This window comes from Camelus bactrianus, chromosome 29, assembly GCF_048773025.1.
Source record: "Camelus bactrianus isolate YW-2024 breed Bactrian camel chromosome 29, ASM4877302v1, whole genome shotgun sequence".
In the NCBI taxonomy this organism is placed as follows: Eukaryota; Metazoa; Chordata; class Mammalia; order Artiodactyla; family Camelidae; genus Camelus; species Camelus bactrianus.
The window spans coordinates 26,133,621-26,148,466 of NC_133567.1; the positions used below are offsets into that span (position 1 = coordinate 26,133,621).

A 14,846-nucleotide genomic window follows, 5' to 3' on the forward strand; every position below is an offset into this window, starting at 1 on the left:
TAGTGCCAGGCATGGAGTAGGCTTCCAGTGAATGCTTATTGAAAAGATGAATGGATAAGCAATATGATGCCTGAGTTCAGTTTTGAGCTGTATGTATCACAACAAAGGCCTTCATCACCAGTCAAAATCCTGCTACTTTGAGTGAAGCACAATAAGTTGTATGGGCAATAGTTTTGGTCTTGTCACTGAATTAGGGGGTGAGGAGTAGGACTTGAACTCCAGTTGTTCCCTGGATGTACTTGAAAAGATGAGTTCTGTTGTCTTACCACCTGGATGGCTGTTATTAAGTTATAGATACAATTTTTAAATATTTACTTCATATTAGCTGTCACAGTCACCTCTCTGAGTGGATGATAAACAATTTAGGTCACTGTTTTGCTGGTGTCCATCTGTCCCATCAAGGCATAGTTAATATGCAGAGGGTTACTGGCAATTTCCCAGAAAAGGTTACCACTGTCCTTTTAATTCTGAAATCTTTAGCTGAGATGAATAAAAACCTACATTTGTTTATTAGCTCTGATGTGAACATCTGCTCACAACTCTCAGCTCATTAAATAATGGATTCTTTCCCTTCATCATAGTAGGTTAAAAGGATTGTCAAGAAAATAATGTAGCATACATCTAGTTACTTACATATCTCCTGTGGACAGCAGAATTTAAAAAAATTAGTTAATTTAAGGTTTATTTAAATGTATTTATTATTTGATGAACTGAGACATTTGCATCCTGCAAATGACATGGCAAAAAAAAGGTGAGGAGAAACATGAATTATAATGATAAGTTCAAGTTTTTTAGGTATTATTTTGTAAACCTATTGTGATGTGGTTGTTTTTTGAAAAAATAAAAAAAATCCTTGTTGTGTTAATGAAACTATCCCAGAATAGCTTTGATTTGCTTTTTTAAAGGTTGTTGAGCTATTATTTTCTGAATGATTAGTTTATCCCCCAAATTTCCAGATTCTATTTAGGACCATAATGGTCAGTGTCCTTGTTTCTTGATTAGTATAACCAGCTTGGGGCTTGGAAAGCAAAATCTGCTTCACATTTAATGAAAATTAAAAATATTTTTGCCTGAGAATACTTTAAATTATGTATAGGTTTTTCAAGCTCTCAAGTACAGTATCATGTGATATAAGTTAAAGTATAGTGTTCTGGTGTTCTAGTTATGCATTTGTTTAACCTTTGACAAGATACAGGCAGTTAGGTTTTGAGGACTCTTGAATGAATGAATTTGATGCTGAAGTTGCTAACCAGGGTTTCTGCTAACTTTACTGTTTTTACTTGGAAGGGTGGTATGTTTGAAGCTGGATTGTCTTCTTCTTTTTAATTCAGAATATGCTGTATTTTACCATTGGTTTTTGAGTTGAGTTGATCCAGATGTGGGGGTGCTGTTTCTGTGTTCAACTAATGGATTCAGGAAGCAGGAGTTTACTGTCAGATTTATAGAGCACAAAGTAAAGACAACTTCCACGTTTGGCTTAGCATTTCACAATAGAGATGGAAGGATCCCAGGAAATGCATTGAGAAAAGGCTTTCTGACAGTAAAATAGTTTGCCAAAGATTGTCTCTCCTTCACACAAAAAGACGGCCCCATCATGAGAAAGGATAAAGCTAATACCTGGAATGCAAAGCAGCAGAGATGAGATTTGATTCAAGGAGTTAATGTTGGTGCTATAGACTTAAAAAAATGACTTTTTTAAAGTTTTTCTGCAAAAAGTGAATTTTTAATAGCCATTAGCATGTTTGGTGCCCTGGCATGTTTGGTCTAATAAATCCAGCTGGTTAATGTTGGAACATGCAGCAGTGGCCATGGTGAATGCAGTTTCAGAACATTTACAACTTTTTGACTAACAGACATAGAAAACAAACTTGTGGTTACCAGAGGGGAAAGGGGGTGGGAAGGGATAAATTGGGAGTTTGGGATTTGCAGATATTAACTACTGTATATAAAACAGATAAACAGCAATATCCTAATGTATAGCACAGGGAACTATATATATTCAATACCTTGTAATAACCTATAATGAAAAAGAATATGAAAAGAAATATATATATGTGTGTAAGTGAATCATTATGCCGTACACTAGAAATTAGCACAACATTGCAAATCAACTGCACTTCAATTAAAAAAACATTCAAAAGCTTCAAAGTCTCCTGGGCATGCACTTAATGGGCCAATCCAGTTGTCTAGAAAGAAAAGATTTTCATAATCTTTTAAAAATCTTTCAACAAGAAACTGTCACTTCTAGTTATGATCAGATTTTCTCTGGGCTCTCTAGAGGCTGGGTCAAGCGTGGGTTATGAACTGTTTTGAGATATTGCAATTGAGAATCTTCCCATTTTGGAGACTTAATTTCAAGGATTGCCATTTATTAAGGACATTCCTGACCCTGCTTTCAGTTTAAAAAATGTGTAATAAGAGTATGTTTTTAATATAATTTCATGTTAAGCCCCATTTATCATTTTCCAGGTATACATATAGGAAGCCAGTGAAAGGAGATGTCACACTTACATTTTAACCTTTATCCTTTTGGGGTGTGAAAAAAATATTACAAAAACATTTAAGGTAACTCGAGAATGTCTTGCAACTTGTAATCGGGGAAAAACTAGAAGTATACTTTTTCTAGAAAAAAAAGACTTGGTAGTGAATTAAGAAAAGTTGAGTGTAAGAAGCTCAAGATCTTTCTAGCATCAGACAAGTGAGAATGTACGCATTTGTTAAAATAATGAAAATGGAAACAGAGCCATTGTATTGTTGTGACTTAGGTTGAGTTTTATCTCTCAGATCTGAATTGCTAAAGTGAAGAATGCAATTGAAATTTTTTTAACCAAACAGATAAATGGATCTGCAAACTTCTCTTTCAATGAAGAAGAGATGAAAACGGTCATGGATTTTTTGGATGAGCCTCTTGAACACGTGTATCCGTCTTCTCCTGGGCCAGTAGAAATTTTAGCCACGGTGACAGAATCATTCACAGGTCTGCAGACATGGAAAAGTGCAGGTAGAGACAATTGTGTGCTGCTGCTCCATCATCTTCCCCATGGTAGCTGGCACGTTCCTGTGAGGCCGTCGCTGCCTAAGGATGCTGTTTAATGCTGATGTTGCCATGACTATTAGTCTAACTTGCAGAATGTGTTCATAATGAAGGGGAGACTTTACTTTCTTTGGAATTCTGTACTTCAGCCACAGAATCACACTTCAGTGTGATAGGTATTTATATGTTTTTTTTTTTCCAACCTGAAAACCACATGGAAAGGGTACATTTTCAGCTGACTAACCATCCTCTTTTCCTTTTTTATATAACATCTTCTGAAATCTCACTGGTTCCTAGCCAATTTTCTCTTTTAGTAATAGAATAAAGGCTAATTCCTTGGATCTTTCTGTTGCTATTTTAATAGGTTTCACCAATCCCTGAAAGAGCGAAAGGACGATTGTGTCAGTGGCCTGAATGTGTGGGGCACATGTCATTGATGGGGGTCAGTAGTGGTGCTCAGAAGGGACCCACAGAGGACAGAATAGACCTGATGGTCCTCTTAGTGCCCAAGCCAGAGAGGCTCCTGTGTCTTGATATCCTAACCAGTTTGGGAAGTAGCACAGATGGGGAGATTTGGTGGATAGGAGTTGTTGTTTGTAAAGCATTTTAGTTTCTAAAATATGCAATTTCCCAAACAGGTATCTCAAGAAATGCGAGCTCCAATGTATTTTTCAAGCAACATGATTACATCATTGAATTTTTTGATTATGCTGCGGTCTTGAAGCCATCTCAACTTCACAGCCACTGTGAGTTGGTGTATTTCTTAATGGTCTAAAGCAGTAAGTTTAGTTTAGTGAAACAGAATGGGAAATGGTATTTTCAGTGCTTTTCAAAAAGTTTAAGCACAAAGTAGATAACTTTCCCTCTTTAGATACATGAGGCATGTGGAATTGTTTCCAAATGACCCTTATCTACTTTATCCAAAAAGTAGTTTCCAAAAAAATTTTCCTCAAAATATATTTAATAAGCAGTTAAAGTTAGATTTGGATTACAACTATGAAGTTTTGTAAAGGAATTAGATGCTAGTCAAAAATTTTAAATTTCAATTTGATTTTTATAATGACTAATTTTACTTCTAGCAAAGATGTAGCATTAAAAATGATCAGCACATCTCTCACTTATTGAGAGAATATTGAATTACCATTTATTACCCGAGTGAATTCTGACTGTGAGCAGGGCGTGCTGCTGGGCGGGGCTCTGAGACCTAAGAGGGACCCAGTCCCTCCCCTGGAGTCACAGTGTTTGTGACAGTGATGGGAAAATAGACACACAAGTGTGACTCAGGGCAGGAAAAGATCCGCATCATGAGTACATTCCTATAGGGATTTAAAACAGGTGTTGGCCAACTTTTCCTGCAAAGGGCAAGATGTAAGTATTTTTAGCTCTGTGGGCCATTGGTCTAGGTCACCACTGTGCATCTCTGGCACTGTTGGGTGAAGCAGCCCCTGCAGCTTGGTAGCCAAGTCAGGGTGACTGGTTCTCAACAAACCTTCTTTACAAAGAGACTGGATTCAGCCTCCTTGCCTGGCATAGCTTGCTGACCCCTAGTTTAAAGAAAGGAGGGATCACTGCTTATTGAATCAATGGAGAGAATGTTTACAGTTTCTGTGTTGGTGTGTCTGTGGAGATTTGGGGACAGGGTTGTGCTCAGAGAGGGCGTGCGAGCTGTGTTCCCCTTCCTCATACCTTGTTTGCCCTAAGCATCTCTTCCCTTCAGCTCAATATCCTTTTATAATAAACCAGTGATCTAGTCAGGGGGAAAAAAGTTTTAGAGAGCTCTTGATTTTAATACTCTTATAATTTAGACAGTTGGGAAAGGTAAGTTAAAAAAAAACAAAAACGAAAACAACACAAGCTTGCAAATGGTAATTTCCAAATGAATAGAGAGGGAAACAATGAGAGTTCAGGGAGGGGGGGCTGGCTTTGGGATGGGTGTGGGGTCATTCAGGGAGGCTTTCTGGAAGGGGAAGTTTTAGGCTATTTGTGAAAAGATCAGTCATGTTTTCAGTGTTGGGTTGTGTGAGTTGGAGGTGGGGAACAAGATGAGCTGAGACAGACGTGAGCACTTTGGTTGGCGAGTTCAGGGTGCATTCAGGTGACACCGACTGGGCCAGGACAGTGGCAGGAGAGAGCTGGTGTTTCCTGTCCAGGAGGGGTCAGAGGGAAGACAGGAGGTGGAGCTCAGGGAATTTGCAGAGGATCCTCAGGGTCTCACCTGTTGTTTAGCTTTATGCTCTAGGCAGTGAAGAGCCTAGAGCCTTAATGAATGTGGGAGGGGTGGGACAGAAGCAGTGTCCTGGAGGGGACTGGGGGATCTGTGTTTGGGAGGATGTCAGCAGCCTGGGCATGAGGCAGCCTGGAGCCTCCTGGTGGAGAAGTGGGGGGAGAAGATGTCAGAGACCTACAAGACTTGGTGCTCATTGCATGTGAAAAGTGGGAAGAGGGAGGGGAAATTCAGAGATGTTAAGTCTGGCTGAACTGTGGTGTGAGCGAAGATAGGCAGGGCAAGATGGTTTCAGTTTCAGATGTATTGAATTTGAGATGTCAGAGATATACAAGCAGAAGTTTCCTGCAGCGGATTGGAGGTGTGGAGTGTCAACTCCAGAGCCAGGTCAGGAGTTCTGAGACCTTTGGGAATAACTGATAATGAAGCTTGACAATTTCTCACATTTAGGGAGAGGAAAGGGGAACCAGAAAGCCATTATGAGGATGTAGACAGATGGGTATAAATGAAGGAGGTTATTGTGGAGCCATAGAAGGCAAAAGAAGCCATAATATCAAGAAGGGAGTGGTCAGTGGAGTTGGATGCTACCTTAGAGAGACCACTTAATCTGGAAGTTAGGGTGCAACCAACGATTTTTGAGAGTTCGGTTTCATGAGAACAGCACAGATGGGACTGGGTCCAATGATTTTAAAATGTTTCCTTTTGACCTTAGGTGAAGGTAACCCATTCTGATGGCCATCAACTGACTCCTGAAGAAAGAAGCAATCATGTAGTCATAACAGCAACACAGAGAAACTATACTGAGAAACTATACTGGAGCAGATGGGACAGGACAGATCAGGAAATAGGGACTGTCCAGGTCACAAATCACATTGTCCCACAAAATGGAATCTTCAAGATTGAGTTCCAAATCCTGGACGATTGCAGTGAGCTGCAATTGAAGGTGCCATCCGTTTCCCATCATTATGTTACTGCAACAGTAGCATTAAAATTGTCGTCTTGTGGTAGGCATTCGGTCTGTTGGGAGGTCAAAGTGCACAGGAAGTGGACACATACTCTTATTGAAAAGAACAGGGGAAATGGTGAAAAGTGATTTAATGACAGTGGCTGAGAGTGAGACCAAAGGCTTCCTTGTAAATTCATTTTGAAGAGCCCAGTAAAATAGAGATGTGAAGACAGGGTGGAGAAGCTCCCCAGACTCCCAGTCTAGGTGATTTTTGATCATTTGAAATTGTATTTTGGCAGGAGCTGAAATGAAAAGGGAAAACATTTTTTTGGCGCTTATACTCCTATGCTGGTCTGAGACTCCCCAACCATTTCTGCTACTTTTCTGGTGGTCACTCAGACCTGCCACAGCTGTGGCTTTGAGTTTTACTCTCACCAGTGGAGGACTGAGTGAGCCAGTGTGACTTCTTGCTTGTAGATGAGCTCCGTGTTGTGGGGAGAAGGAAGGATTCCTTTTTCATTTTGTCCTCTCTCCTCAGAGTGTGCTTCCTGGTACTAAGCCTTTGTTTCTGAAATAAGTTAGGACTGTGTTTTTTGCCTTTTAGTTGATGGTGATGAAGACCATCTGTCATGGTTTACATCCCTCACTTTGTTTATAGTATAACCTGTAAAATGATGAAGAGCCAATGTCTGGGGGATGTGTTTTTCTTGCATGAAAGAAGAGTGAAAGTGAATTTGCCTTTCCATGATTGTTTAGCATGTAACATTTTCTCTAAGGGTTTGTAAAGATGAAAGTTTATGGCTCCCCTGTCTTCTGTTATAGGCCTCTTTCCTGGATAGTGTGGATAGCATCGCAGTTCACGGCATGTTTAAGGCTCCTAGTAAAACATACATCCAGCTAAAAACAAGAGATGAAAATATAAAGGTAATGCTTACAGTCACTTGATAATGACAGTGTAATTGGACTGTCTTGCCATTGACATGTGCGTATTAATTAAGCGCTTTTTTCTTTGTGGGATCACCTTTTGAGTTGGTGGTTAGTGGCAACAAGCAATTGAAGGAGGTAAGCTATATGGTAATCTCTTATAGAATCTAAATTTATGATCCATTACAGAATCATGTTAAATAATGTCTACTTTATATCTAAACTAAACTGACTGCTTTTTAAAATTCTGCCTAACACCTTGTTAACCTCTCTTTTTTATATTGAAATCAAACTATGTTTTTTGCTTTCTTCACCTACATTTGCATTTTCAGTTTAATATGGATAATGAAATCTTGCTTTATGTGTAAAATTTAAATTTCTGTGAGATAAGACACACACAATCATTATGGAAAATTATAAAATAGAAGAAAAACAGAGGGGAGGGTATAGCTCAAGTGGTAGAGTGCATGCTTACCATGCACAGGGTCCTGGGTTCAGTCCCCAGGACCTACACTAAAAGGAAGAAATGAAACTCCAGTGCACAATATCTGAAGGCTGTAGATCCAGATACCGCATCCAGTTCTGTTTGTTTTCCTTTTGCCAACTGTCTTCCTACATGGCCCAACCACGACCAGGTTTTTCTTCAAGAAAATGCTTCAGCCCTGTGAAATTCTTTTATGCCCCGTTATTTGATGGAAAGATTCTTGAATGGAGATAGACTTAGGTGTGTGTGTACAATGGACAGTGGTGGATGTTGCCTCTAATCTATATGTGACTCCATTCTCTAGGTGAAACATCACCCTGCTGCTCGGGAGAAGAGGAAGACACACAGTCTCCCGATGAGGAGGTACCGTCTTCTTTTGTTATTTTTCTTCTTCTTTTAATATCTAACCATCGAGGGTCGTTAAAACATAAGCGGACGGACGTTTGCCTTTGCGTTCTGACGTTTGCATTTTCCCATCTCAGTTCTTGACTTATGTTTTTTAATATACAATTAGTAAAGTCCTTCTGTGCTTTCAGTTATGCGAGTGCATAGTACACTTGTGTTAAATTTTCCATGCTCACCTACTGAAAGCAGTGTCTATATCTAAATTCTTTGCTTGGAATACTTTTCCGTTATAGATTAGTACAAGTGACTGGATATGTATAGATAGTTCCCTGTGCAAGCTTGGTAGGTTTTGAAGATTCTTCTATTTTGTTGTGGCTTTTTTTTTTTTTTTTTTTTTTTTTTTTTGCACTCCTCATTTTTTGATCCATCAAATGATGTCTCTTATGGAGTCTTGCAAATGGGGTCTTTCCATTCCGTTCCCATTAAGTGTGTTCTAGTTTTCCATGTGACTTCTTACGCTGTTTCCCACCTCGTCCTTTTGCTCAAGCTGCCCTTCCTCGAATCCTGTTCCCTTCCCCCTCTGCACTGGGCCTGTCTTTGAAGACACAGTCCGGTCTTCCCCACATTCCCTGAGCCAAGACATGCACCAGAATCTTCTCTCCTTTGTGCCCTGACTGTCCGTTGAGTTGAGTTGTCCAGCTGTTGAGTGGTCCTTTTGTGCGCGGATCGGTTTTCACGTGTCCCGGCTTCTGGTACAATAGAGAGCAGAATCTGTCTTTCGTTTGCATTGCCAGCTTTTCCCGGGATAGTGCCTATGATGTGATAGGTGCAGCAAATGTGTTCTGTCTCAGTGACTGATGCAGTGAATAGCCAGGTGAATAAGTATGATGTTTTTCAAGGTGCAGTTTGTTTTTTTGTTTTGTTTTGTTTTGTTTTCACAGGAAGTTGTTTCAACTGAACCAGAAACTGTAATAGAATATGATACTGAAGCTCTTGATGGTGCTACCGAGGAACCAACTGTTCAGGACAAAATGACTTTTGATGAAGGATTTTTTATGTTTATCTTATTTTTATGTAGCGTGTATTTGATATTTGTAGTGTTTTATAAACCTATCCTTGATGACATGTGGCGGGGTTAAATGTTATATACTGCGTTGTATCCGTTTGTTAGTTCTTTCCCTTCGATTTATTAAACCTGTCTGTATAGCTCAAAAACCTGTGATTTGTATTTTTATGGATTCTGTTTGGGTTCTTAACCTATTTGTTCTCAAATTTCCGATGTATTCTTTGTCATCCTGTTTCCATGGTTGTGTTTTTGGTATAAATGGATATGTTAAGTTTTACAGTGATTTAGAGAAAAACATTTGATCAAAATGAATAGTGCTTTTGTTTTTGTTTTTTTATTTTTATTTTTTTTTGCATTCATCTCTTTAACTTTTAAAACATGTCCCTTCTTCCTTTAAAATGTTATTATATTTTCAAGTAGAGCTGCAGGGACATTTCAGGAGAAAGAATGGTATGGTAAGCAATACGAAATATGTCAGTTTCTTATACCAACAGTTGATCCAGTCGTGGTCTATTCCGGGCCACCCCTAATTATAGGAATGGATTCTCTTCCTTGAACTGCGTGAGCTGTATGCACTGTTTCCTATTTTAAAATGTATTTACCCCCCCATCTCAAGTGTTTTCTCACCCTTTATGCCCTGTTTTTCACTCAGTTGAATTCTCAAGGGGGCCCCACTGCGGATCTCCAGGGGCCTTTCTCTGTTCTGCTCCCTTCTCTCCAGCCCTCTCTCCTCTGATCTCTTATCCACGTTGGTTTCACCCGACTCTCTGCTTTGTCGCCTCGACTGAGGGGGTCTGGTGGACCCTCCTACTTCCGTTCCCTGTCCCTTTGTCACGGCCTGCATATTCTCCCAAGGCCGTGCACTGGGGCGTCTGTTAGACTCACTTTGTATGTGTTTAAGGATCACTGTCCTTCATTGCCTGAAGTCCTTTGTCTTGAAGATTGTTTTTTCATGTATTTTGTCTGTTTTGGTTTTGCTTGTTTCAGGGAGGCTGGCCCGTCAGTGCCTGTTCCTCCATCTGGGCTGGAAGCCGCCTGTGGGAGGCCTCGGGCACGCGCTCTATGTGGGCTGCTTCCTCCTGGGCTTAGTTGCTCCCTGCTTATCCTTCATTCTCAGTGTGACCATCTCTTCCCTGGGGAATCTTCCCCGGGCCCAATCTAGACCAAGTCCTGTTACATGATCATAGAGCTCTCTTTTCTTACAGTAACCATCTGAATTTATAATTATTTTATTTGTCTTGCTAGTGAGATGGGAAGTGGAGAGCAGGCCCATAATAGGCCCACTACCTGCTGCAAGTGTCAGAGCACAGCTGACACCTGTCCCCTTCAGGGAGGGAGAAATCTCAGGGGATAGTTCCTTTCTCATCACCACAGGACTGTTTCTTTCCTTTTTTGTTGGGGTTGGTGGTGGTAATAAGGTTTATTTATTCATTTTTTTTTATTACTTTTTTAAACAGAAGTCCTGGGGATTGAAGGAGGTCCTGGGGATGGAACCCAGTACCCCGTGCATGCTAATCACACACTCCACAACTGAGCTCTACCTGCCCCCCCCCCACATGGCTGTTTCTAATGGGCTCATTGATCTGTTCAATTTTAGTTCATCAGTAATTTAATATTTATAAGTTTCTTCCAAAATGTATAGACGCTTTATTTTGAAATGAGGTCCCTCTCTGTAAACATAGGCATGGTCCATGGGACTCTTCGCAGATGACGTCCCCGTCTGCAAGCAGTGCTGGAATGAGTAGACTTTTTGCCAGAGTTCCAAGTGGTCAGGATGGGAATCACATTCGCAGAGAAGTGCGATCCCACAGCATTGAGGGCACGGTGAGAATGTTGTCAGCCTGGGAGGTGGGAGCTGTGTGCTTCAATCCCAAATCTCAGAGCCCCAAGTGTTTCATGGGTTGAATGAGAAGCCTATGGCCCTCCCAGAACTGCTAGGAAGATGAAGTGTGCAAATATCTGAAAAAGCCTTTGGTTCTGATAAGTTGCTCGAGAAAGGTTATATAGTCTCATCTTGGGGAGAAACAAGATAATTCCAAAGGCATCCATTTCCCCTTGCTAGAGTGCCTTTCTTTCCCTCTTCCTCCCACTGGTCTGTCCCAGATAATACGAAGCCAGATAATGCAGACAGGTCAGTGCTACCTCAGCCTTCTTTCACCTGCCTTGGGACTGTTTTGGAAATCATGAATATGCCAGTGTTCCCTAAACTGTGAGCTGATGCCGCATGAAAGAGGTGGTTCTTGGTTGACCTCTCACCGGGACACAGACACACACCTCTCCGTGCCTTATCTGGCATACAAAGAATAAAGGAAAGGGCTAGAGCTAGGACGGGGCCAGGTTTGGGGGATGAGACTGGCTCCCTAGCCCTAAGTAGAGAGGCCTAAGTCTTCTAGGCCATCTCTACAGTGGCAAAAAGAGTTTCCCCTATCTCATATGACCCAGCATAAAGAACAGGGGTCCTTGGGAAAACCATATCAAAGCCTGCACATGGGAGATGCCTGACCCCAGACATGGGTGGGTTCTGCTGTAGGTGAGCTTACAGTTAAGAGTCCACTCCTGACCCCACCTTGGCCTGCAGGATGACAGGCCAGAGCTGGGAGGATAGAGAGTGGGAAATGGAGAGAATCTGGTGTGCAGCTCATGCAATATTGATGCGGTAATGGAATACCGCACTTCACCCCCTGCTGATCCTACTCCTGGTCCCTCCTGGACCAGGGACTGCAAGCTTGGCTACCAGGAGGATGTCACTGAAGGGACAGTGAGGACCCCCTGCCCCCTTACCTCAACCCCCCTGACTGCAAGGCCCTTTCCCTGGGGGCACAAGGACACATCAAACCAGAAGGAGAGGTAGGATCTATGGAACCTGCCATATGTTCCTAGGGGTTGGCAGAAAGGGGGGTTCTGCAGAGACAGGCAGAGTGAGCAAGGCCAGGAACAAAGATAGACGGGAAAGGACCCATCTCCTCCTCTTCACTAGGGACCAAGGAGAATCCCAGGGCAAGGAGAGGTTGGGAAAGACGCAAGGAGAGGTTGGGAAAGACAAGGCAGGCTCTGAGCACCAGAGCCATCAGAGAACTAAGCAGCTAGTTTCAAACACACATCCCACCTCCTCACCAGCCTCTGGCCCTGAGTCCTGCTTCTGCCCTTCTGTTCTCAGGCTTGTGTCTGATCGTCTGAGTTTCCTTCCACCCAGCTGAGGTGGGGTGCACGGACAGGGAAGATGAGCTTGGTGGCACTGGCAGAGCTCAGAGCTCCAAGACTGGACTGAGGGGCTGGGATCAGCCCAGTGAAAACGCTTCTGCAGCCCACTTTCTCTGGTTGCCGGCCCGGACCTGTTCCTCACTGGTGAAAGGCATGGGGAAGGAAGAAGTGGTGGGGTTTCCTCTGCCCTAAGTCCCACTCATGGCTCCCAGTGTGGGAAGTTTGGCCCCCAGTATATCTTGGGACCCGTAGGTGAGGGGCTCGAGCTGGGCTCTCCCTCTTTGCGTTTTCTCGGGTTTTGCTCTTCTGTGTTGGTGTGTCTTCCTCCTGTCGTCCATCCTCTGCCTCATTCTGGCGTCCCCTTCACAGAGCCGGGAGGAGCGTGATCTCTGCCATGAAGCTCGGCAAGAACCGACCTCACAAGGAAGAACCCCGAAGACAAGGTATCGAGGTGCGACCCTGACCCCAGCAGAGCCCAGGCCCTCCGGCCCTCTCTCTGCGCTTCACAGGGACTAAAGGCCTCCCCTCCGCGGGCAGCGCCCCAACAGGGTCTTCTGCGATTGCCAGCGGGGCCGCCTGGGCGGGGCCTGGCCTCCCATTGGCTGGCTGAGGAGCCAGGTTGTGACCGCGGTCCTCCGAAAGAGGGAGCTCCGAGGGCTGAAGGTGGGAACCGCATTTCCTCTGGTCTAGAACTGGGCAGAACCTTCTGCCCGGTGGGCTCCTTCTGCCCTCTTTATTCCCACTTTTCTTCTTCACACAGAAAGCTAGAGGTTTTCAATCAGAGGAGGGAAAAACAAGAAACGAAAGTTGTTTGGCCGATTCCTTACTTCTGGGGGAAAACCAGAGTCGGCCTGCTCACTGTCGGGACGCACGGTCCTGCTTCTTCCCCATTGTGCCCTCTCATCGAGCTCCAGGGACTGACTGACGGCCCTGGCAAGAGAGGCAGGGTGGGTCAGTGGCCTGTGGCACTGGTGCCACTGGAACAGGAGGCTCAGGAGGGGGCAAGATAGCAGTTTAAGACAAGCCAAGGAGGACAGATGGAAGATAGGGAAGAAAAGGAGTATAAAGGGGAGCTGTCTGTAGCTTTCTGACCCAAGTCTGTGGCTCACATGCCCATCCTCAGGGCTCCCGGCTTCCCTCCTCAGCATCCCCTGGGTGTCCCACTGGTCCCAGAATCTCTCTCCCTCTCTCTTGACCCCATGCCAATTCCAACTGTGCTGGTCTCCTTCCTCCATTGGAGAAGGTTGAGCTGTTGGCTTAGTCCCAAACCCACCGTCTCAGAATCATCATTTCTTCATCTCACTGGATTAATATACATTAGTCCAGGGTTAGGTTCTGAATCCCATCAGCTATTTCACATGGATGAGTTCCTTCCTCAGCCTCAGTTTCTTCATCTGTGGCATGAGAATAGTGTCTGTTTTGGCAGGATGTGACTGTGAGGACTAGAGATATGTGCAGAAAGTCCCTGGCATTGTGCCTGACACACAGTAGCCTCTCAGTAAATGATATGAGAGGTATGTAAGTATGAATTCTTTATTCTCTACCTTCTTCCACAAAGGATATTCAGTGCCTACATATGGAATGAGATACATTCAATTAAAATAAAGAAGGAAGACCAGATCAAATATCAATTAAAATCCAAGATCAAGATTAGGTCAGAAACACTGCAGATATAAAGATCATAACATTCTACGCAGATGCTGCCAACTAAACCTGGAATTTGACTCTCAGCTTTCTGGATGCCAAAGCCAATGGGGAGAGACTGTCACTATTGCATCATCCAGCCCACCTAACCCACCTTTCTTCTTCCCTAGATGAACCAGCAGTGCTGGAGAGGGAGGACCTTGACTGCCTGGCCATGCGTCTTGGGGATGGGCCAGATCCTGACTGTGTCTCTAGCTGCCGTCACAGCACTCACCAACAACGTTTCCAACAGCGGCGAGAGGGCAGGAGCCCCCCAGCCGAAGTTGCCTTCATCCAGTCAGGCAGGACCCAGCTTGCCCTTTCTGGAGTTTGGGTGGGGTAGAATCAGACACCGTGGACAGCTCCTGCCTAACTCTGCCCCTTTCTTCTTTTCCTGGAAGTCTTTCTCATCTCTCTTCCTACAAAGGCCGGGGCCTGTTCCCAGATCATTGAACACCTCCAGGCAAAGGGAAATCACAGAGCTGCCCAGCCCCACACTGGAACCTGTTGACCTAATGTCTGTCGCCCTGTCACTTCTGCCATTGGTTGGAACCTCTGAGAGCAACTAATCCCCATTCTGTTTGGCAGTCCTGGAGTATTTGACGACCATGATTCTGTCCTTCTGTCCTTCTCCAGGGTCTAACCACTGCCAGTGCCCTCCTCCTCCCCTGCAAGCAGTCCCCTTACACCCAGCCTGACAGGACATTCTCCTCCATAGATCCAAGCCAGACATTGAGATGGAGCCAAGTGCTGGGCAGCCCAAGGATTACCAGCTAGGTGGGGCAACTGGATGCCTTGTGCCTTTGCAGCTCTGCTCTAGTGGGGGGTAATGGCTAGATGTTGAGGCATGGATCTGGGCATCACAGAGAACCACACGCTGAATACAAGTTCTCACGGTGAGCTTGCTCCTGGGAGGCCCCACGGCAGTGTTGTAAGTAG

At 43.8% G+C, this 14,846-nt stretch overlaps 1 pseudogene; it reads left to right on the forward strand.

Annotated features, from left to right (window-relative positions):
- LOC105069320 (otoferlin-like) overlaps positions 1-14,846 on the forward strand; it is a 65,011-nt pseudogene that overhangs the window by 27,167 nt on the left and 22,998 nt on the right.